This window comes from Canis lupus, chromosome 28, assembly GCF_048164855.1.
Source record: "Canis lupus baileyi chromosome 28, mCanLup2.hap1, whole genome shotgun sequence".
In the NCBI taxonomy this organism is placed as follows: Eukaryota; Metazoa; Chordata; class Mammalia; order Carnivora; family Canidae; genus Canis; species Canis lupus.
Window position 1 is genome coordinate 33,784,502 of NC_132865.1, and position 23,208 is coordinate 33,807,709.

The window sequence follows — 23,208 nt, forward strand, 5'->3', positions numbered from 1 at the left end:
GGCAAAAGAGCTTGAGATCTCTGAAAATCCAAATATTCCAAATAGCCCTGTGTCATACTTATGAATTTCTTCATAATGTTCCCTAATCATGGCAAACCCTTCCTCTTCATTTCTTTACTCCAAATTCTCCACCTAAGTGTAAGAGCTTGCTGCCACTGGAATGTGACACGGAATCTAGTGGCACTTGCAGGGGGCAAGGGGCACCTGGAGTGCCTTCCCCTCCCCATCAAAAGAGCACGAAGAGACAGCTTCTAAGTGAATGAGATCAGCTCCACCCAAAGCTTGGCCCTTAGCACTATAGTCTGAAAAATCTGGCCCTGTCAATATGTCAGCAATGATCTGACCCAGAGGTGCTAATTCAAACTAATAAAGCTCACCAGAATGTAAGGCATTGATTTGCAATGAGAAATAGTGTTATCAAGGGAAATGGATGTTTGTTCTGATCTGACAAATATAGAAGGCAAACTGCAAGTCCTCTTCTTGGTGATTGCCTGGCTCCAAGGTGGAATGGCATCTGGTGCCACAGCCTAGTGCTCTCATGGAGATAATCGAGTTAGAAGGCTCTTGTTGACCTGAGAAAGCATCTTCTCCCCTTCGCCTGCTTGAATGGAATCTTTGGGGTAGTTTCTATCCAACTACTTCCCCTCCACCTGTATAATCTCTGCAGAAAGGGTGCAATATGATTCAGTTCATTTTTTAGTAATTACATCTCAGCCTGAACTTGTCAGATGTGCACTTACAAACACAGGTTCTTAGTGACATTTGTTTTATGTGAAAATTTACAGTTTAAAGGTCAAAGGCCAACCTAGTTCCCAAGTTCTTTGGACTTCTCAGGTGTATAGACACTGCGAGGAAAACTGAACAGGAGCCCTGTGTCCCTTTCTGTCTTTAACTTCTTGTTACCTTTCCATCAATGGTGTATTTACTTATATAAGTAAATCATTTGTGACCGGAGAGATGAGTGGACATGTAAGCTGGTCAAGGAGTAAATCGGGAGACTTCCCCGTAGGCATCCTCTGAGGCTGGCACCTGAACCCTTTCTGACTTGCCTTCCAATGTGGGATGTGACGTGCACAGTCGTTGGTTGTAGCAAAAAATGGCCCCACTGTATTTATAATTCTTTGTTCCATCGTCCGGAAATTTTACTCTGCTATACTTTCTCATCCTTGCAATTGTCTGTACATTTATCTCCTCTAATTATCTTTTCTATATACTGTTGTGATTGAAACCATGACTTTATTCCATTAAGTCACCAAAAATCAAATAGAAAAGTCTATCGAAGCATAGCTGTCAGCTAAAGTTTTATTCTGTGGAAGGATAAAAGCTATCCTATTTTAATAATTTTAATTTGTTTCTGCCACGAAGATTCATTTGTGATAGCTCCTTTTTAAATTTAAAAGATACTTTCAATGATGCCATTTAATATTTTTCTTCTGACTGATTCTGTTATCTGCTGACACGTAGATCCTGTAGCCTAGGAAACCTAAAGCTGTCCCTGACGATAGAGTCTCTGAGCTCTCATTATTCTGCCTCTGACTTATTTTATGAAAACTGGCAAGTCACTTACTCACTTTCTGCCTCCACATCCGAAAAATAAGTTGGATAACTATTGTCAACAAACATAGCATGCTCTTCGTCTGCTGTGCTTCAGAGTGCTCTTCGCCCCACGGGGGAGGCACAAAATCAAAAGACAGAGAATAACTCAGCAGTCGATAATATTCTTCATGTAAATACATCGTCTGTAGATCGTGTCTTCAGAACAATGATGTAAATACCAGAGGCTTTTCTAATACTGTGAAGATCAGGATCAACTTTATTCTTTACCTTATTGTTTTTCAAACAGGGGCTAACGAAGCTTCTTTCCTTCCCAGTTTTCTGCTGGTCCCTACAGCCAGACTTCCACTACACTGGTGTGGGATCCCAAGGCTGCCTGCCTTCCCTGAGCAATAAATGCTGCACTTGAGAGTGATCTCAGCGTGGGAACTGACAGAAACCAGGGTATGTTCCATGGTTAACCCAGGCTGACTTCGGTTTAGATATCAGCTCTGCTTGTTATTAACCGATCCTATGACCTTGAACAAGTTCAACAGTATTTCTGAGTCTCAGTTTCTTCATCTACAAAATGGAGGTCATTAACAGTATCAACCTCATGGAGTTGATGTTAATGAATCAGATGAGAATATGTAATGAAAAGCAGATAATACAGTGTTTAGTATAAAGTAGGCATTAAATAACTGGTAAGTATAAATGTAGAAAGATCAAAACCCTTTCCCATTTATTTCTACCACTGCCTTAAATGACAAACCCCTCCAGGGCTATTGCCCCCTCCCCCCCCAACTATGGATGGGCCATTACCATTGTGATGTATCTTGTAAACTTCCCCCAGTTGAGGGTGGTCAGTGAAAGAAAGCATCTTCATCCCACATTGTATAGTCTGGCATCCCTGGGGGGAAAAAAAAAAAAACCTCTTCTGTTCTTCTTCCCCACCATCACTCCCTTCTATTTCCCACAAACACAGCATCAAGGTTTTTGGTTTGAGAATGACTAAAAATTATTCTCTCTTCAAAGTCTTTGTTCCCTGCTTCACCTAGCCTGCCCTGTTTCTCTTGACCTGCTGGGAGTCTAGATCAATAGTCCAAAATTAAATTTCATTTGTAATGTTAAGTCATCATTTGTGATGATACATTTATGTAGAAAAAATAGGAGGAAGAGAAAGATCTTTTACTGACTTTCCAAAAGTTGAAGATCGGCTGATTAAACAGCTAGTTCACCATGTCCTTTCTCTTTTAACTGGAAATTAAACTGACGTAGATTTTTCTTGGCACGTAATAATGGTAATATTCTGGAATAAGACGGGGTGAGGGAATCATATTCAAAATGCATTTCTAAAATGGAGAAGAATGTCTTCCTATGTTTGAGTCTCTCTGTATGCCTCTTTATCATGGACTCAGTTCAGACCAGGACTCAGAGAGAATAGGAAAACTGGACACAAAGACCCTAAGAGGGATTTAGCATCACAGCAGCATGGTCCTCTCAACTTGGAGCTGGAGAGACAAGAGTCCTGTCCATATGAATCCTTATATGCTCCTCAGTTTTAATTGGAAAGAATTTCTGTCTCTGTCTGGTGCCCTTCCCCCATGTAAAAACTAGATCCTACCATGGGAAAATCACTACTTATTCCACTAAGCTCCTACCTCTGGAAATAAGCAAAGACTAACCAATTGAAAAACAAGCAAAGCCTATGTATTCAGAGCTTGCTATACCAAGGAAGTCAACCCCATCTTGTTTGTTTCACAGAAACTCAAAGACAGGTGGAGGAGGGAGAAAAGAAGGCTTCAATATGCCCTAACTGGAAGATGTTGGCCTGGGGAAGCTGTAGACAGCCAAATAGAGGTGCGGTATCCTGTATGATTGGTTTATAGTACCTATTTTTATTTTTTATTTTTATTTATTTATTTTTTTATTGGTGTTCAATTTACTAACATACAGAATAACACCCAGTGCCCGTCACCCATTCACTCCCACCCCCCGCCCTCCTCCCCTTCTACCACCCCTAGTTCGTTTCCCAGAGTTAGCAGTCTTTACGTTCTGTCTCCCTTTCTGATATTTCCCACACATTTCTTCTCCCTTCCCTTATAAACCGCTGCGCCACGGGGGCTGCCCTATAGTACCTATTTTTAAATATGTACATACAGGCTTTTTCTGGTTGATCCTAAGTTAAGAGTGGCAATCAAAATTAAGGAAGCTATCAATTATTAATCAAGTCTTGGCCACTTGGAGTCAATTGTTATAGGGGCTATTGTTTGGTTCCCTGGGTTGTTACTAGAGAAGTGGTCAGACTTCCTACATGTCTGACTTGTGGCTAGCCAATTGGCTCCCTGGTCCTCAAGTATAGTTAATGGGTTGGCTTCTTGAACTTGTTGCTAAAGATTTTTGGTTACAGCCCTACTTTTATATATGGTCTGGCCACTGTCCATTTGTATATTCAGTCTCTCATGATTGCAGGTTGATGTTGCATCTTTGGGAGAACCAGCCAGAAAATAGTTATCTCTTGGGTTATCTGTGTTCTGAACCCATTTTGAGATACCCGGATGACAGATGCCCATTAAACATCCTTTCAGCGTATGATGTGGGGAGGCAGAGTGGGAAGCGAAGATCAAGATCCAGGGCTCAAGAATATCACATTTATTTATTTATTATTATTTTTTAAGATTTTATTTATTTATTTATTTATTTATTTATTTATTTATTTATTCATAAGAGACACAGAAAGAGAGTAGCAGAGACACAGGCAGAGAGAGAAGCAGGCTCCATGCAGGGATCCTTATCCCAGGATCATGCCCTGAGCCAAAGGGAGATGCGCTGAATTGCTGAGACACCCAGGTATCCCAACATCAAATTTATACGTACAGGTTCTGATCACAGGCAAAATAATAAGCAAAAATTGAGAACGTTTGTTTGCAGTAGAAGAAGACACAGGTACAACTGGTATTTCCAAATATTAGAAGGCTCTGCGAAGAAGTCTCCAGTATATTTCCCTGAGATAAGTTAGCAGAAATAATGGGGAGGTAAATTGAGTGCAAATGGAAGGTATTTCCAAATGTCAGATCTTCTTGACAATGCCATGAAATACATTCCGAAGAAAGAGGATTCTCTCCATTGGTAGGCTCTGGAAGACATGGTCATCTACAAAGATTGCTGTGGAGGAGGTCATGCAGAGGACAAAGTGTCCCTGATCCTGGGATGATTGTATGGATCTAAAAGCTAAGGCAAGTCTTACCATTCTCAATAAGTAATGAATAGAATTGAGGGAAGAGTGGCAATTAGGTGGCAATGTGCAGTAAGTGACCAATAAATTACTGAATCATAAATGGCAAGAGAGAAAATTGGGGAAATATATCTAATAAGAAGCAAGGTAAAAAAGAGGAGGTAGCAAGTAGTGTCATAGAAAGACAAAGAGATGACAGGGAGAGAGGAAGAATAAATGAAGACGAATAAATTGTGTGAAAGAGAAAAAAGACACACCTGGAATTCAAGATAAGAAAAGTCAGTGGTTGCATGGAGCAAAACACCAGGTGCTTTTTCCTCTGAGTGCCAGGTGCTTGGTTACCTCTCACATATAAAGGACAGTGGAAATCTGAGTAGATGATTATGCATCCTTGATTCGTAAGCCTGGGTGTTCATGTTGCATTTATGTGGATTTCCAGGGGGATACAATTCAAGAACTCTAGAGACAATCATCGTGGGGAATTTATAAGCTACAGAATTAAGTTTTGCATTGAATTACTACCATTCTGCCAACCAACTGTCATCAAGAATTTTATTTATTCTGCCTTTACATTCCCTAATTACTCATTATTCTCCGTGATTAGTTGAAAGAATAAATGCACATCTTAGGCATCCGATTTCAGGATGCAACCTGAATAGGATAGCAGTCTTGTTTGAGCAAAATGGAAGGTAAGAGAAGTCCTAAGATTTACTGAGTGTTGGCCAGGCACTGTGCCAGACATTTTATAAACAAACATTGCTTCATTTAATCCTCTCAAAACCTCCTAGAAGAGTATTATCATCCCAGGTAAGTAAGGAAAATGAGTTTCAGTGTGACTTAGTAACTTACAGAGATAACTTAGCTAGTAATGGGCAGAGTCAAGATTTAAAGTCAGATTTATATGACTCTAAACCCATAAGCAACAAAACCACAAATAAACAATACATATTTATACACACCTTAAATAATAATCAAGAAAAATTAAAGTATGATAAATTAATGAAGTCCAGTGTATGAATTTCAGTTTTGTATTTCACTGATAAGGAGATGAGAACAATTATTATTATTATTATTTTTAAAATTTTATCTATTTATTCATTAGACAGAGACAGAGACACGAGCAGACTCCACACAGGGAGCCTGACATGGGACTCGATTCCAGGTCTCCAGGATCAGGCCTTGGGCTGAAGGCGGCGCTAAACCGCTAAGCCACCAGGGCTACCTGAGAACAATTATTTTTAATCAAAACTTGATCATTTATTCTAATACTGCTAACAACCGGCAAACCGTGATAAAGCATTTTACAGATTTTTTGTAGCAATGTGTAAGTTATTGAGAATCTCATATGGCATAATATTCCATTGAGACACTCTTTGTGTTTTCTAATTTACAGATTTCTAATTTACATCTCTTCCCATTGGAAGAGATGACCTGCTTATTGCTAAGGAGAGTTGACATCTTTTGGTATGTGTCAGGGTGAAAAAGACACACCTAGCCAGAGTTGACTCTCTGAATAAGTGATATAATAACAACAGCCTTTGTTGTAGAAAACATAGGTCCAGCAGGAAAATAAACTAGACTGCCCCAGAACGTTCTCCAACACTTTGGTGAGGGAAATGGCCCTACTGCTGTGTGGTGGTGATTAAAGCTATTCACCGAACATACTTGATTCCCCATCTAGTCATATAGTAGGGCAGCCAGGCCCTGTGGAGTCATGTGTGGTCATATGACTTGTCTGACCAAGGAAATATGAATGGAAGAACATGCTTTAAGTGCCAGGGTGGGATCTGCATTACTCTCTTCCTTCTTTGATTCTGAACAATACATTTCAAGACAGTGGCTTCTGAAGCAACTTACATCCTAAAGAAGACTGTGCATAGCAGAGCCCTCAGCTGGCCTGCAGTGGACATAAGAGATGGGTGAGAGATAAATATGTTGAAATAAGCTAAAAATCAGTAACAGAATACTTCCATTTGCTTGCCAAGGGAAGTTGTGAAGTTCATAAGCAATCATGGCATTTTACAGATGCAAGAACCAGTCAGGTTCCGTTACAAGAAGAAACTGCCCAAAGACACACAGTCAACATCCCGATTCCTAACCTGTTCTTTCCCTTTCTCCCTCCTCCTCCTCCTCCTTCTCCTCCTCCTCCTCCTCCTCCTCCTCCTTCTTTTTTGGAGAGGCAGAGAGAGATCGAGGGAGAGGCAGAGGGAGAGAAAAAAATCTTATGCAGGCTCCATGCTCAGGGCTGAGCCTGACATGGGCTTTGATCTCATTATGATCATGATCATGACCTGAGCCACAATCGAGTCAGATGCTCAATAGACTCAAACACACAAGTGTCCCATCTCTTCTTCTATATATATATATATATATATATATATATATATATATATGATTCTTCTTTTGTCCCACATTGTCCTTCTACCAGAAGGTTTATTTTTTATTCTTACAGAGGTACAGAATTAGTTTTTTTTTTTTTTTCAAAAAATATCTATGGGCAATAAACTTTTAAAGCCTTCTCTGTATTTTTTAAATTGTCTTTATTTTGCCTTCACAAGTTAAGAAAAAGTTTATCTGAACAAGGGGTAGTGGAAAGGGAGGTGGGTGGGGGGTTGGAGTGACTGGGTGATGGGCACTGAAGGGGGCACTTGACGGGATGAGCACTGGGTGATATGCTATATGTTGGCAAATTGAACTCCAATTAAAAAAAAAAGAAAAAAGAAAAAGTTTATCTGGGTTTACAATCATTTTCCTTTAGCACTTTGAAAATAATATACTTGATTGCCTTCTGGAAGTTATCCCTGCAGATGAGAATTATGCTATTAATTTGAATTATTCAATAATTTTGAATTAATCAATTATTCCTGACCTGATTTTTCTCTGTGGAGAATTTCCATATTTTCTCTTTGACCTTGATAATCTGAAATTTCAATTATGCTAAGTGTAGAATGTTAAAAGATACTTAACAGGTCTTTTCCATTTGAAATCCATGTCTTTCCTAATTTCTGGGAAATTAACATTAAATAATGGATTAATGAAAGGATTAAACTCTTCTTATTTCTTGGGAAATAAGACCTTTTCACTTATTGTCTCTCTTGGACACTGCCATCTGATGTAAGTTTAAATGTCTCATTCTGCTCTCCCTCCAAAATTCTTTTTAAATTTCCATTCATTTTACTTCCATTTTGGGTTATGGCCCGAGAGATTCCTTTAGTCTATATTCCACTTAGCCAAGTCCCTTTCCACTTTGTCACCTTTATTGATTAGCACATCTATTTTTATTAACTTTCTATTTCAGTTACCATACATTTTTCCTTGGTTCCTTCCTTGGTCCATTGTTATTTTATAACCTCCTGTTTGTATTCTATATAAATTGTGTTTTCTCTTTAAATATTTTGTTCATACTTTAAGTCTTTTTATGTTTCCCTAATTATTTCTATTTCTATGAATGCCAAATATCCCAGTTATGTCTCTGAATTTTCCTTCCATATATGTTTTAGTTTGGAGTTGTGACTTTATCTTAAGCATGGCAGTCTTTCAAGGGCCCTGTACTCTGGAGGTTGCCCTATAATTTTGCCCAACAATGGGCTTACAATTGTGATTTCATGATTATCTTTACCAAGATCCTATAGGGCTCTGGAGTTCAAATCAGTTTTTCCACTGGGTTTTCTCAAGAGTATTTTACTCATAGTCTAGGGCCAGAATCTGCTCATCTGGGTGAATTTTCAAGGTGCTCAGATCTCCATAGCTTGTTCACTCCTACAACTTGCTAGTTTGGACACTCCAACTGGTAATGCTTCTATTTCTTTCTGATTTCTCTGGGGACTTCTCAGATCCTATTGCAATAGACCTTAAGTTGCAGACAGGAATCCCAGTGAACAGGTTTGGTAGGCAGTAGAAACTGAAAAAAGAAGTCATGTTCTACAACAAAGAGCTAACATCATGGGGCAGGACTTCAGGGAAATACAGTACTTAGAGCTAATTTTTCAGGCAACAGCATTGGTGTTTTTAAGTTGAATAACACCCAAAGTGGTGAAAATTGGATATGTCAATCAGTGTAGCAATGTGACTATAGTCATTACACAATATTCTGACACTAGAGTAAGGAAGAGAAAAAAAGATAGTGGTAGACACTTGTTCAGATCATCAACTTTGACATAGCCTGGGTATATCCCACATCTACTTCATTCCAGGTATACTCAGCCTTAGAGGGCTATTACAACAACTAGATGTAATTAAATAAACTAATGCACGTACACTGTTAGAATGGAGTATTATGGGAAACTTTCAGTGGCAAAGGTCACAAACCCAATCTGATCTGGGTTCATTTAACTGAAAAATCTAGGGCAATGATAGCATCAGGTGTGACCTGGATATTGTCAAGAATTTGTCTGTCTATTCCTGAGTTCCATTTAGTTCTGTGTGTCTTTCTCAAGGAGACTGTTCGCAAAGATGATGAAAGACAATTCCATGGTGGATAGTTTATCCAGCCAGCACAGGTGTTTTGTAGATAACACCCAAAAAAGCACTGAGGATGACTCCCAGTTAGCCCAAACTAGAGCATGTGGCAACCCTGAAAACATGAATGATGTTATGTGGTTAGGCCTGGCTCATGAGCTCATGTCCAAGAGTTTCAGATAGGACCTCAGGTGAGTGAGTAGATCCCACCTGAAGTAAATAGAATTAGGACAAGGGAGGGGTTCTGAGGTTCTGTTATCAGAGAGAAAGGAGAATAGATGCCAGGCAGGTGAAAAAACTAAATGTTCGCTATCACCTATGACTGGTACATAATACATGTCCATAAAATTTGAATTATTACTATTATTCTGTCATTAACATTACTATTAATTGAATCAAACATGCTTGACATAATATGTTTCTGCTTTTATCTCATTTCTCCTGAATTCTCCAGCATTTGTCTGCAGCTGACTTTATAACCACAAGTTCTGACCCATTTATGCTTGAGACACAAGTTTTTGAAGCATGATATAGTCTAATGAGGAGATTTGGCACTAATTTAGGATTTATAGGCCAAAGGGTAATCCTGGATCTCTCATGTACAAGCTGGAGCAAGTCATAAACCACATTTATCCTTTGCTTTCCCATTTGGAAAATCAGGCCAGTGGTAACTATCTTACAGAGTTGTTCAAAGTTTTAGAAATAGTACATGATAAATTCCTAGCACTGTGTTTGGTCATATAACACTGTAAAATAATAATGCTTTTAGACCATTTAGCCTAATTCCTGATACAAAACTGGTGCTTAATAAATAGCAATTATTGTGGTTGGCATTCCATAATTAGAGGTTATCACTATTCTTTTTTGGGGGGAGGGGGACTGACAGTGGCTTTATTTGGGAAAAGACACTTGAATTGGCTTTCGGTTGGGGGCATGGACAAGAAGGGGTACCCAGGGCAGTAGACTCCCCCTAAGGGTAGGCTGGGGACCGGGGCTGAGCCTTAGGTGGGTTATTTATTTATTTATTTATTTATTTATGATAGTCACAGAGAGAGAGAGAGAGAGGGGCAGAGACACAGGCAGAGGGAGAAGCAGGCTCCATGCACCGGGAGCCCGACGTGGGATTCGATCCCGGGTCTCCAGGATCACGCCCTGGGCCAAAGGCAGGCGCCAAACCGCTGCGCCACCCAGGGATCCCTATACCCAGTTTTTGATCAAGACTTTTTTTTTTTTAAATTTTTATTTATTTATGATAGTCACAGAGAGAGAGAGAGAGAGAGAGAGAGAGAGAGAGAGGCAGAGACACAGGCAGAGGGAGAAGCAGGCTCCATGCACCGGGAGCCCGACGTGGGATTCGATCCCGGGTCTCCAGGATCGCGCCCTGGGCCAAAGGCAGGCGCCAAACCGCTGCGCCACGCAGGGGTCCCCGTAGGTGGGTCTCTCGCACGCGAGGCCCCCTGCACAGCTCCTTCCCGCAAAGGCTTCATGGGGCCCCAAGAGCAAGGAGGCTGGGAGGGCCGCGGTGGCGGTTCACCCGGGCAGGACGTCAGGCGACTCAGACGCCAGCTTCCCGGGGCGAGGCGAGTCGCGATCTCCTCCACACCGCGGCCTTGGGGGAGCTGCTGCGGCTGAGGAACCGCCGGGCCCAAGCTGGACTGGAAGGGGCTCTGGCCGTAGCTGGGCCGGGGCTTGTGAGGCCCCGTAGGCCAAGCTCAGGCCCGGGGTAGCCGCCGCTGGTCTTCGGAGGGATGCTCGGGTTCGGCATCGCAGGCTCCAGCCGGCTCCGCTCGCCCCCGCAGCGTGGGTCCGCGGCCGTCTCCCGCCTCGGTGTCCGGGGCCAGCCTGACGTTCGGGAGCTCCCGGTGCTCGCGCCGCTGCCGGGCCATGACCTGCCCGTCCCGCTGCAGGGCGGCCTCCGGCTCGGGCTCGGCCACCTGGGCATTGGCGTCCTTGACGGCAGCTCCCCGCGCGGCTCGGCGTCGGCCACGGCGGCCCCCGGGGCAGCCCTCGGGTTTCGGAGGGCTCGATCCCAGCCCGGAGGCGGCGGATGCTCCGGTTCGTCTCGTGCGGCGGGCGGCGGTCACCCCGAGCTTCCCGGCCGAGGTCTGCAGCTCCTCGCCCTTGATCTGGTGCATGGCCTGGGCCTCGGCCTCCGCCCGGCCGCGGTGCGCGATGTGCTCGTTCTGGGCCTGACCTCGGCGGTGACGCCGTCCAGGGCCGGGAGCGGCTGTTGCCCGAGATCTGGGGCTGCAGCTCACGGGTCTCCTCTTCATACCGCTGCCCGAGGACTTGATCTCGTCGGTCAGCCCTTCCCGGCGGGGCTCCAGTTCTGTCTTGTGCATGTAAGCTTCCTCCACATCCTTCTTGATGAGGACAAATCGATGCCCACGTCTCCACGCAATTTGATCGCATCTCTATTTATTCTTGAAGCCCTGCACGAGCCCCTGCAGGTTGCCAAGCTCCGCTTCCAGCGTCAGCTTCTCCTGCCCCGGGGTGTCCAGCTGCCTCCCGAGGTTGTTGATGCAGCTCCCAAACTTGTCGTCTATGTTGCTCCGAGCCAGCGGTTTTCTGCTGCTGCAGGAGGCCCCCCTTGGCCTCCAGGATTTTGTTCTGCTGCTCCAGGTGTCTGACCTTGTCGATGAAGGAGGCAAACTTGTTGTTGAGGCTCTTGATCTGCTCCTTCTCCCGGGTGCCTACCGCCTGGATGTTGGGGTCCACCTCCAGCTTCAGGGGGCTCAGCAGGCTCTGGTTCGCTGAGAGGGCCAGTGATGCCCCCCACGGCCCCGGGCCCGCCGTAGCCCCCGACCACACTCATGCTGCTGTTCAGGCCACCCCAGAAGCTGCCGCTGCTGCCCACTCGGGAGAAGGCGGAGGAGCTGATGCTGAAGGCCGGGGGGCTGGAGGTGGACACCTTGTAGGACTTCTGGGTCACCCTGATGGACATGGTGGAGGCTGGAGTGGAGGCGAGGAGGCCGAACCTGACAGAGGTTCCAGAAGGAGCTCGAGGAGCCACTTCTAGGTGCAGGTTATCACTATTCTTATTTAACCTTAGACCATGACCTTGTAGGCCCAGAATTAAGAGTTAAATCACAAGGCTACTATATGGCTCACAGTAGTCTGGTTAGTAATGGTCTGGCTGCCAATCAGACAGGAGTACTACTAGGCAAGACATGGTCACTTTTCATGGCCACTCGCCTCGCCTAGTCTGTGCTCTCCTGGGCCTATGAGAAGACTTCTGTCTTGGAGTCCGTCCCAAAATTTGAGCCAATTTCCTAGTCAAAGTATTTATTACCCAATATTGTAATGGCTTGTTTTCTCTCCCACTGGCCTGAAATCTTCATAAGGCAGGGTGATTTTCCCAGCACTTAGCGTGATGTCTGGCAAACAACAAATGACATTTGCTGAATGATTGAATGACTCAATCAATGAATTAATAAGTGATTCTTGAGTGTGACCAGGAGCAAGACTTTCCACCACTGGTGCCATTTTTGATCCCCAACAGTTGGATCTGCCAACAGTTATCCAAATCCTACCTGATTTCACAGCAGCCTTTGGATACCGGGTATCCTGTGGTTGTATCCCTTGGCTCTTATCTGATCTGTGTGGGGAGGTGAGTTTGGGCAGGGTTCATTGTCTTCCTCCCTGGACTGAGGGATGTGTTCTACATCAAATTAACAGCAGTACGTGCGTGTCTGTTGTGTATAGGCTTTATTTGTTTTAGAAACGACTTTGGAAAAAAACCTTTCCACTGTAATTTTCAATACCACAGGAATTTGACACTGTGCCAAAAATATTAAACATAATTAGAGTAGCTCTTACGTGTTTAGTATTGTGCCAAGAACATTTTTTTTCTCAAAGGTATTTTGACTAGAATACCCTTCTGCATAAAACTAATTGACATAAAAATTATGTCTGATGTACATAAAACCATTTACATTATTAATTCCTCATTAAGACCTTCTTGTAGAGTGGGCTTAGGATCAAGTTCTGAATGTAACTTATGAATAATTCATATATGAATTAAGGAAGTTTTCAGCATTAAGGAAGTTTTCAGCAAGTTAAAAGATAAGATTAAATGATGTTTTAGAAAGGATAGTTACTCCAGTGGAGTCTAGAAATTTGAAGTATTTTCTTTTAAATGTCATTAATTATATCTATATATGCTATTTGCAGCTGGTTTCAACCATGATTATCCCAAATCATTAAGTATAGTTTTGGAAATTTTATAAATTCACAACAAATTTGTTCTATATTTTCATGTACTTATGTGACCTGGATTTAAATGTCTTATTTATGTGTTAACTTTACTATTATTCCATTTTATATCTATGGACTTAGTTTTGCCTCAACTCTTTGTAGAAAATGCTCATTCCCAAACATGCAACTAAGATTAGGAATTGTAGACTGAGAAATATGGTCAAGGGCCAGTGAAATATTATTGTGCCATATCAGTAATATCTGTACCCTGTCAAGGAGTTTTACTGCTGCACACATTCTGGAGGTGGTATAAGAATGCTTGCTATCTACCCTACAAAGAACTTACTTGGTCAAGATACCAGGCACAGGTCTGATTTGGTTCACGTGGATTTGTTGAAAGAGAGGCAGCGCCTTTAAACAGGGCAGGCAAAGCTGTAACATTTGCAGATGGCCAGAGAAGAAAGCCGGGCTGCACTTCCTGAGCAAACCCACCCCTCTGCTTCAGTAACTGTGGACATCCTCCACTCTGTTCTTTCCCCAGATGAGATGCTGACTATGTCTCAGCCTGGCATGGGGTATCCATCTGCTGATCTCCATACCTCCCTAATGCAGGTCCTGTGCCTGGTACTTCACAGTGAACTAGGTGATTGCAAACACCTGCAGTGCTTTTCATCTGCTTTCATCTTCACTGACTCCTGAAGGGATGGGTATAGATACTGTTCCCAAAACATACCTGAAATTGGTCTTTGAATCTAAAATTTCAGAAAGAAAAAATTCTGAGATCCAGTATTAGAGAGTTGAACCCATATGGTTTTCCTTAACAATTACATTGAAGCATTTATGTGCTAATGAGTTATGCACAGCTATGCAGACATGTGTGCGTGTGTGTCACGAACATTACATAGGCATAAACACATTACTATTATAGATGTGCTTTGTAATAGTGTTCCTTGGACTTTGGTGAAACGACCCTTTTAAAAATTTAATGAACTGGACTCTCTGGGCAGAAAATGTTTTATTTACAGAAAAATTGGCCTTTGGGAATTCCTAGAATCCTTGACACTGAGAAATGAAATAATCATTATATGAATGTATATACTATTATATATTCAGTGTCCCCAGAGGAAAATATACTCATCAGATTAAACACCAAGTATATGCCCAAAATGTCCTCTCCTACTGCTTTCCAATTAATAGTCTCTGTTGTGATTGTATGAAGTGGATTGTTAGTGGTGAGGTGCAAAACAGGAGAGGTAATTTAAATTTGTTGCACCATGGAGACATTTGGATTATACAGAATTTTGAAAAAGCTCACTTGTGAGCTGAATTTGAAGCCTTTCATTCCCCAAATGCATGTTGGCAGGCATCACGATGTCAAAAATTCCACGATTCAAAAAAAAATTCTGATTAGACTCTTCTATTCAAACAGGCCTCTCACTTTACTCCTTTAGCCTAGACCCAGAGAGACCACAGTCCCTGAGGGGACTCCTGTAGAAAGAGCACCCTAGGGCCAACAGCTTGGCTGGTGGGTAGAAAGACCAGGGAGTTGTAAAAGGGACCTTTCTACCTGATTTCCTAATCCTTCTATTGGAGATAATGCTTCAAGAAACTCACATTCAAGTGTGCATCTGAGATTTACATAAGATTTTTGAGAATTTGGTTTCTTCACCTATCTGGGTGGAAGATACAAGGTTTTCTGTTATGCATATGGGTCCAGCCCCTGACTCATTAATGGCATTGCGGACCCTCCAATAGCAAGTGGGCAGCAAAGCAAACCTGTTGACTTTCCAACACAGAAGACAGTACTAATGCCTTAGTGGAAACAGCAGATCAGAAGATCAGCTTTTTTTTTTTTAATTTTATTTTTTAATTTTAGATTTTACTTATATATTCATGAGAGACACAGAGAGAGAGGCAGAGACAGGCAGAGACAGGCAGAGGGAGAAGCAGGCTCTGCGTGGGGAGCCTGATGCGGGACTATATCCCAGGGCCCTGGGATCACAGCCTGAGCTAGGAGCATACATTCAACCATTGAGCCACCCAGGTGCCCCAGAAGATCAGCTCTTAAACTGATTTCCTGGTTACCTCTCAACTCTGAAGCAGCTCTGACACAAAAATGGCTAGAATGGAAGCTTTCTGACATACAGCTAACTCCATGTCTAAAGCTGTTACCTCTTTACCTCTTTTCTTTTCTTTTTTTTTTTTTTAGATTTTAGATTTTATTATTTTATTATTTTTTTAGATTTTAGATTTTATTATTTTTATTTATTTATTTATTTATTTATTTTTTAGATTTTATTTATTTATTCATGAGAGACACACAGAGAGAGAAGAAGAGACACAGGCAGAGGGAGAAGTAGGCTCCATGCAGGGAGCCCGATGTGGGACTTGACCCTAGGTCTCCAGGATCAGGCCCTGTGCTGAAGGTGGCACTAAACTGCTGAGCCACCGGGGCTGCCCTGTCACCTCTTTTCTTCACCAAAAATTAGGTGCATTTTAATTTTCCATCAGATACACTAATATGTTTTTGTCCTACAGCTTGTGAGAGGATACTAATCAGTTGATGGAAAAAAAAAAGAGTAGCTTGGAAGCCTAAAACCTAACATGCGTTTAAAAGGAGGTATCTGGTAAATGAAGAAAATTTCCTAAGCTGTGAGTTCCTTTTCATGGCAAAGTGAAATAAAGGATGTTCCCATTCCTAAATATATATGGATGCCATCGGACTATGAATGTGACTCTGTTTTACAGTAGTTTCTTCTAGAGAAAACTCATAATGGAATTCAAATTCCACTCTTCCACTTGCCCCTAGGAGGATATTTGTCTGCATACCTGTTCAATTCTCATGGAAAATGTGTGACTCACTGTTGCAGTGCATGATGGAAAATGAAGACAGGCATTTCCCTTTTAAAAGAGGGCACCATGATAGTCAAGTGCCGAATTATTTTATGTCTTGTTTTCCAATCTCTGCAATAAGTATGCAAGATACACGCTCTACCTAATGATGTCCTTGCCTTGGAATGTCACATAACTTAACCATGGCCTGGGAGTTTCTGCAGCATTTAATAGGGAATAGCTAATTTCACATGGCTTGCCCTATTTTGCTTCCATTTGGTTTTCTCTTTTCATCTTCAATTCCATGTGAAATTGAGTTGATTTTTAATTTTTCCTACCAAGGTTTACATCTTCCACCTTCAGACATTGAGGTTGATAATTTCATTTGATCAAGCAGTTCCCAACTTCTAAATGTTCCAAATCATCCAAATCATAAACTGGTGTTTTGGAATTTAAAATGCATTTCCACGGAGAAATAGGGCAATCAAATGGTGCTTGTTTTCTTAAACCTACACAGATTAACCTGTTAATGTGCGAGAAAGCATAGTGCTATATTAAGGTGCCAAAGAAGCTAAGTTTTGAATTGTTTCTGGAGAAAAATTTTTTCTGATTCTAGCTGTAGAATCACACTCTGTCCCCTCAGCTCTTGTGGCATTAGGAGTTGGGACCCCTGGCTCCCACCACCTCTATGACACTGGTGGCAGTTGTCAAGGGAGGAAGCTGGACAGGTCTGTACAGTGGACATAGATCTCCAGGGAATTAGGTCAGGGTATTGGTGACAGTCAAGCTGGGAGGCTATATTAGGACAGGAGTGGGCTATGGTAGGAGCACATGGGTTTGCCACTCCTTTCTCCTTCTTGCCACTGCAGCCCATTTTTGTCCCATGAGGAGGGTCTCTGGGAAGGCAGGGAGAGTCCCAAGTCCAGAACAGGTTAGCATTTTCCTACCATCCTCTGCCCTGGCCTTCCCGACAACTAACTTTTGTCAGCAGTGTTGCTGTCCTAGGCGGAGAGCTATTCAGAGCTAGAATACATTAAAACGCTTTAAAATCATAAGTTCTATCAACTCTTTAGGCTTGGCCTTCAGTCTCAGGCTGTGCATACCTTAGCTGCTGGAAGATTATCAACAGCTGCTTGCTTGAACAAGCATTTTGATTTCAAAAGGCATATAGAGAATGAAAACCCTGGATACAAAAAGTCGTATTGCAAAAATAAGTCAAATGTGGGGATGGGGAATCAAATTGTGAATTAGATTATAGAATATCCCAAGGAGTTTACATCCCTAGTAACCTACTCCTTTCCTAGGGAGCAAACTTTTTTTTTTTTTTTTTTAAGTTTTTATTTTGGAATAATTTTGATTTGCAGAAAGGTCGCAAAAATAGCACAGAGCTGGGGCACCTGGGTGGCTCAGTGGTTGAGCATCTGCCTTTGGCTCAGGTCATGATCCCAGGGCCCCAGGATCGAGTTGGCATCGGGCTCCCTGCATGGAGCCTGCTTCTCCCTCTGCCTATGTCTCTGCCTCTCTCTGTGTCTCTTGTGAATAAATAAATAAAATCTTTAAAAAATAAATAACACAGAGCTTCAGAATACCCCTCACCTGGGTCCCCCATTGTCAATACCTAACATCTTCATGACGTATTTGTCAAAGCTAAGCATGTGACATCAGTATGCTTCTATCAGGAAAACTTTCACCAGGTTTTTCATGATCTGCTTCAGGGTACAGCACTGCATTTAGTCCTCACATCTGCTGAGCTTCCTTGGGTGTGTGACAGGGTCTCAGGCTTTTCCTTGTCTTTTGGGACCTTCACAGTCTTAAGGAGAGCTGGTCAGGGATCCAGACAATCTGGTCTGTCCTGAGGTCTTCCTCATGATGAGACTGATACTCTGGGTTTCAGATGAGTACCACAAAGCTGAAGTCCCATTCTTGTCACTTTTATCAGGGAGTCCATGACATTCATGTGACATCCCTGGCGATGGGAACCTACACTTGGCTAAGCAAGTATTCCCAGGTCTGTCTCCTGTAAAGTTACCCTTTTCCCCTTCCCTACTCTATTATTTGGAAACAAGTCACTATGTCCAACCTATCCAGGAGGATGGATATGGGGGAATTAAGCTCCATTGTCTGGAATGGGGGGTCGTATTTGGAATTCTTCTATAAGGAAAAGAGATCTCTTCTCTCCATTCTTTGTATATTCAGTCATTTATTTATATCAGTATAGATTCATGTTTATTTCACACTTGGGGTTATAAGGGAGTGTAATTTAAGGGTTTTCCGACATAACTCCCATCCTCTGAACTGATGCCTTGAAGTCTGAGTGGGAATCTCAGCATGCCTGCGGAAGGTTCCACAGTGAGGCACTGATGAAACAGTGATTAGTGGAGACTTAGTCACAGCCTTCCCTTCAGACACCTTTACCTCCAGCCCACACAGCCATTGCTTTTATTACTTGGTGCTGTGTTGGCTGCTGGCCACCGCCTCAGTCAGCTAATGAACAGAGTTCTATTACTCACCAAGACATGCTCTGCTCTTATCTCTGTTTTCTAAGGGAGCCTGGGTGCATGCCTAATAAAAAAAAAAAATCAAGCTCCTTGCTTTCGTTCTTATTGAGAGATGAAGCACAGTACCCTTAGCTTGTATTCTGTGGATAGCAGGGAATTTGACAAATGTTCTGTCCTCAAGTCCAGAAATACGTGTTATCCAAAAAACACTGTTGAATGATGACCAAAGTGTTCTACTGAGCATTAGAAAATTTTTAAATGAATTTCTTTAAAATAAAATTAAAAGGACATAGATTTGTTTGTATTTAAATCATCTTTGTCTTTTTTTTTTTTCAATTTAAAAGGTTTTCATTTTATAACTTGAACTTTAGAACAACTTTAGAATGTTGGCACATACTAAAAAATTGTATTTAGTGCTGGCAATAAGAGGCATTTATTAAGCATTAAGCTCTCAGAGCCTGCCCTGTTAGTGTCTATTGTGTCAGCCAGAGCATACTGCTTTATAGGCAGAACCTAAGATGGGGCAGGGAGTGGTTGTGCTTATGTGATAGAATTCAGCTGAACAAAAAGCTTTTCTGTTTTCCTATGGAAATTTATCCAGAGTCTCTAAGGACTTTCTCTATGTTCAAGCACCTTGCATGAGTAAATGGAGGAGAGGACAGGCTGCAAGTGCCTCCCCTCTGCAGATGGGGAGAGAACAACCAGGACAGCCTCCCGTTGCCCTACCCTCTTCCTTCCTCCACTGTCCCGGCTCCAGGTCCACAGCCCCTTACAGGTTCCAGGCAAAAGCTGAGGCTGCCCTGCGACCTGGAGTGAGATGGATCTGGTCTGAATCCTGCCCACCTCTTATGATAGTAGAGTTTGGGCAAGCTACTTGAGCCTTTAGAAGCGTTAGCTGCTCTATCTATATCATAGGGATAATAGTACCCTTCTAATGGGAGCTTTTGTGATGATTAAATGACATGATATTCAGTGCTTTGCTGAGGGCTTGGGACATAGTAAGTGCTAAATAAATGGCAGCTCGGATTAGTTTGGAAGAAACCCCAGGCTTCAGGCAGTCCCTAGGTATTGGTAAATAATGTTCTTGGGTGTCTGTAGCTTGTAAAGGAGGGGTAAAATGGAGAGCTGGTAAGCCTACAGATTTGGGGAAAGAGAAAGAGAGCACAACACAAGGAAGAAAGAGAATGCTTAGGGCTGGCCTTAGTTTCAAGGACTCCCGGGAGGCTGTCAGTTTAATTTCTGTTAAAATAAGACGAAAAAAATGAATATTAATGAATATATAATAATCAACTCAAACTGATCATGTTAACCTTTATACCAACACAGCATAAAACATAACTTATAATATTTTTGCAAAGGGACAAATGCCCAGAGTCCACAGAAATCATAGTGTAGCCATGGAGAGAGCCAGAGATGTGGAAACTGCCTTAAAGAAAGGTATTTTGGGAGAAACAAAGATAGTTAAAGAGGATGTTTCACACATAGCATAATAGAACTGCTAAAAGTATCTAATCTGAATCTAATTATGAGAGAAGAATCTGACAAATCCAAAGGAGCATTCTACAAAACAATGGGCCTGAGCTCTTCAAAAATATCGACAACATGCACACCCGTATTCATTGCAACATTATTCAAAATAACCACGATATGGAAATAACCTGTGTGTCCATCGACAGGTGAATGGATAAAGGGCATGTGATATATATACAATGGAATATTATTCAACCACAAGAACTAAGAAAATCCTATTTTCAACTGCATGGATGGACTTTGAGGATATTATCCTAAGTGAGGTAAGTTAGAAAAAGACAAATACTGTATGACACCACTTATATGTAGAATCTAGAAAAGCAAAGTACACAGAAACAGAGTACAGCACTGATTACCAGGGATAGAGGCTGGAGGAAATGGGGAGATACTAACCAAAGAATACAAACTTCCAGTTATAAAATGAATAAGTTCTGGGGATGTAATGTACAGTATGGTGACAATAGTTAATAATACTGTATTATAGAATTGAAAATTGCTAAGAAAGTAGATTTTAAATGTTTTCATCACAAACAAGAGATGGTAATTGTGTGACATAATGTAGGTGTCAGCAATACTATGGTGGTAATCATTTTGTGGTCTCCAAATGTATGAAGTCAACATCTTGTGTATATAAATTTACATGATGTTGTATTTCAATGATATCTAAGTTAAGCTGGGAAAATATCAGCAACAGGAACTACTTAATAGAGAAGACTAAAGAAACATGACATGGAAACTCCTTGGTTGGACAGAAGAAAAGTTTTTTAAAAATGGAGGAATTTGAACATGGCACATATCCTAGATAATAATACTGTATCAGTGTAATTTCCTGAGGGAGACAATTGTATAGCCTGTAGTATGTAGAAGGATATTATTATTCTTAGGAGAAATATCCTGACAAATTTGGACATGAAATATTACAATGTCTGGAATTAACTAATGATCAGCAAGACAAAGATATTGGTGAATCTAGATGATGGATGTAGGGGTTTTTATCACGTTAAACTTTCTTATAACTCTTCTATAGGTTTGAATTCTAGAAATAAAAGGTTGGGAAAATAAAATGAGAAGATTTGGACTAGAAAAAAAAACAAATAATTTTAGAGATGTCCAGAGTGTCATGAGAGGTAATATAGCTCAAGAAAGCTACAGTGACCATTGACTTTACCCTTCAGCGCTTTTGGAGCAGAATCCAACTTCCAACCTTTAGAGCATTCATTAGCTTTCAAGCGAGAGCAGGGTACTTTACAAGGCCCCTTGTTCATTTGGGTTATAGCCATAGTGAGCTTTATGCCCGAAGTAGGGTAGATACTAAGTAAGTGAGGCACCTGGACCATTTATTTTCCAGGATAGCCAGGGCCTGAATGCTGTGTTGAGAGTGACATTTTTGTTTCTTGAAGAATTGCTTCAGAGAGACTCCTGAAATATGGGTGAAGATGCTTCCTGGACCTGGGGAAAGATAAAATGAAACCTTTTGGGGCTTTAGAAGGAGATGTGCTAGATGATAAATTTCTGCATGATATAAAGAGGCAGAAGTACTTCCTGAAAGGATCTGAGTGATGCTTTCTGAGATTCAAAGTCAGACGACCGGGATCCCTGGGTGGCGCAGCGGTTTAGCGCCTGCCTTTGGCCCAGGGCGCGATCCTGGAGACCAGGGATCGAATCCCATATCGGGCTCCTGGTGCATGGAGCCTGCTTCTCCCTCTGCCTATGTCTCCGCCTCTCTCTCTCTCTCTCTCTCTCTGTGACTATCATAAATAAATAAAAGTTAAAAAAAAAAGTTAAAAAAAAAAAAACAAAAAAACAAAGTCAGACGACCTATAGGGTTCATTAGGGAGGCCCTGTAGTAACAGATACCAGGACAGCCAGAGGGTAACATGCTTTTGTTTTGTTTTGTTCTTTTGAGAGAGAGAGAGAGAGAGAGAGAGAGAGAGAGAGAGAGAGCAGGCAAGCAAGTGTGTCTGTGAGAGTGGGAGAGAGGGATAGAGGGAGAAGGAGAGAGAATCCCAAGCAGGCTCCACACTCAGCATAGAGCCTGATATGGGGCTCGATCTCATAACCCTGAGATCGTGACCTGAGCTGAAATCAATAGTCTGATGCTTGGGACACCTGGATGGCGAGGAAGTTGGGTGTCTGCCTTTGGCTCAGGGCATGATCCCTGGGTCCTGGGATCGAGTCTCACATCGGGCTCCCCACAGGGAGCCTGCTTTTCCCTCTGTCTGTATCTCTGCCTCTCTCTGTGTGTCTCTCATGAATAAATAAATTTTACAAAAAAATATTTGAAAAAAAAAAAAAAAGAATCTGATGCTCAACCAACTGAGCCACCCAGGTGCCTGTGGCCACGTGCTTAAAATGGCAGAGAGCAACTGAGCTCTGGTTCAGGGTCAGGGCCTTCAGAATTTGATAATAAGGGTTGGTTTCAGAATAGCCTAAGACTGAGTCTCCTGCACCCGAAGGTCTAACGACCCTGGTATGATATGGTCACTTGGAGAGCTGATGCTGGGCACCTACAGAGGCAGAGATCTAAGTGGGAGTCAACACTGACAACTACGTAGAGCATCCGGACAGGGGGATACGTTTTTTTGCAAGACCACACGCCACCCTGTGGCAGTAAGAAGCAGCAGAGAATCAGAGGCCTGCCTCTAGAGGCAGGATTGTTATCTGTCCATCCTCACCTCCAACAAACCAGTTATCAACTCCCAGGGCTTTTTTTTTTTTTTTTTTTCTTGACAGTTTGAGTGTATTAGAGTTGGAAAGGCCTCCAGAAGGATTCTATGTTTTCCACTAACAGTTCAGAGGATTTGAACAATAACCCGTGGAAGTAAGAGGTAATGGCATCTCTGTCCCCTGAGCCAGCGAAGTAGTTCATAGGCATTACTTGTCATGCTAATATTCAAAATGGCATGACTTTTGGAAATTACCATC

The 23,208-nt window shown here is 42.1% G+C and overlaps 1 long non-coding RNA gene across 2 annotated transcripts in view; it reads left to right on the forward strand.

Moving 5' to 3' along the window:
• The first annotated feature begins 1,502 nt into the window (after positions 1–1,502).
• The window catches only part of LOC140620013 (uncharacterized), a 34,151-nt gene continuing 12,445 nt past the window's right edge, over positions 1,503–23,208 (forward strand). Inside the window, exons 1-4 of one of the 2 annotated variants that reach the window (XR_012019767.1) lie at positions 1,503–1,767; positions 1,872–1,998; positions 3,298–3,393; positions 20,430–20,546. This is a non-coding gene — a long non-coding RNA (uncharacterized lncRNA). The remainder of the gene's footprint in view (positions 1,768–1,871; positions 1,999–3,297; positions 3,394–20,429; positions 20,547–23,208) is intronic. The other variant, XR_012019766.1, reaches the window with a different exon arrangement.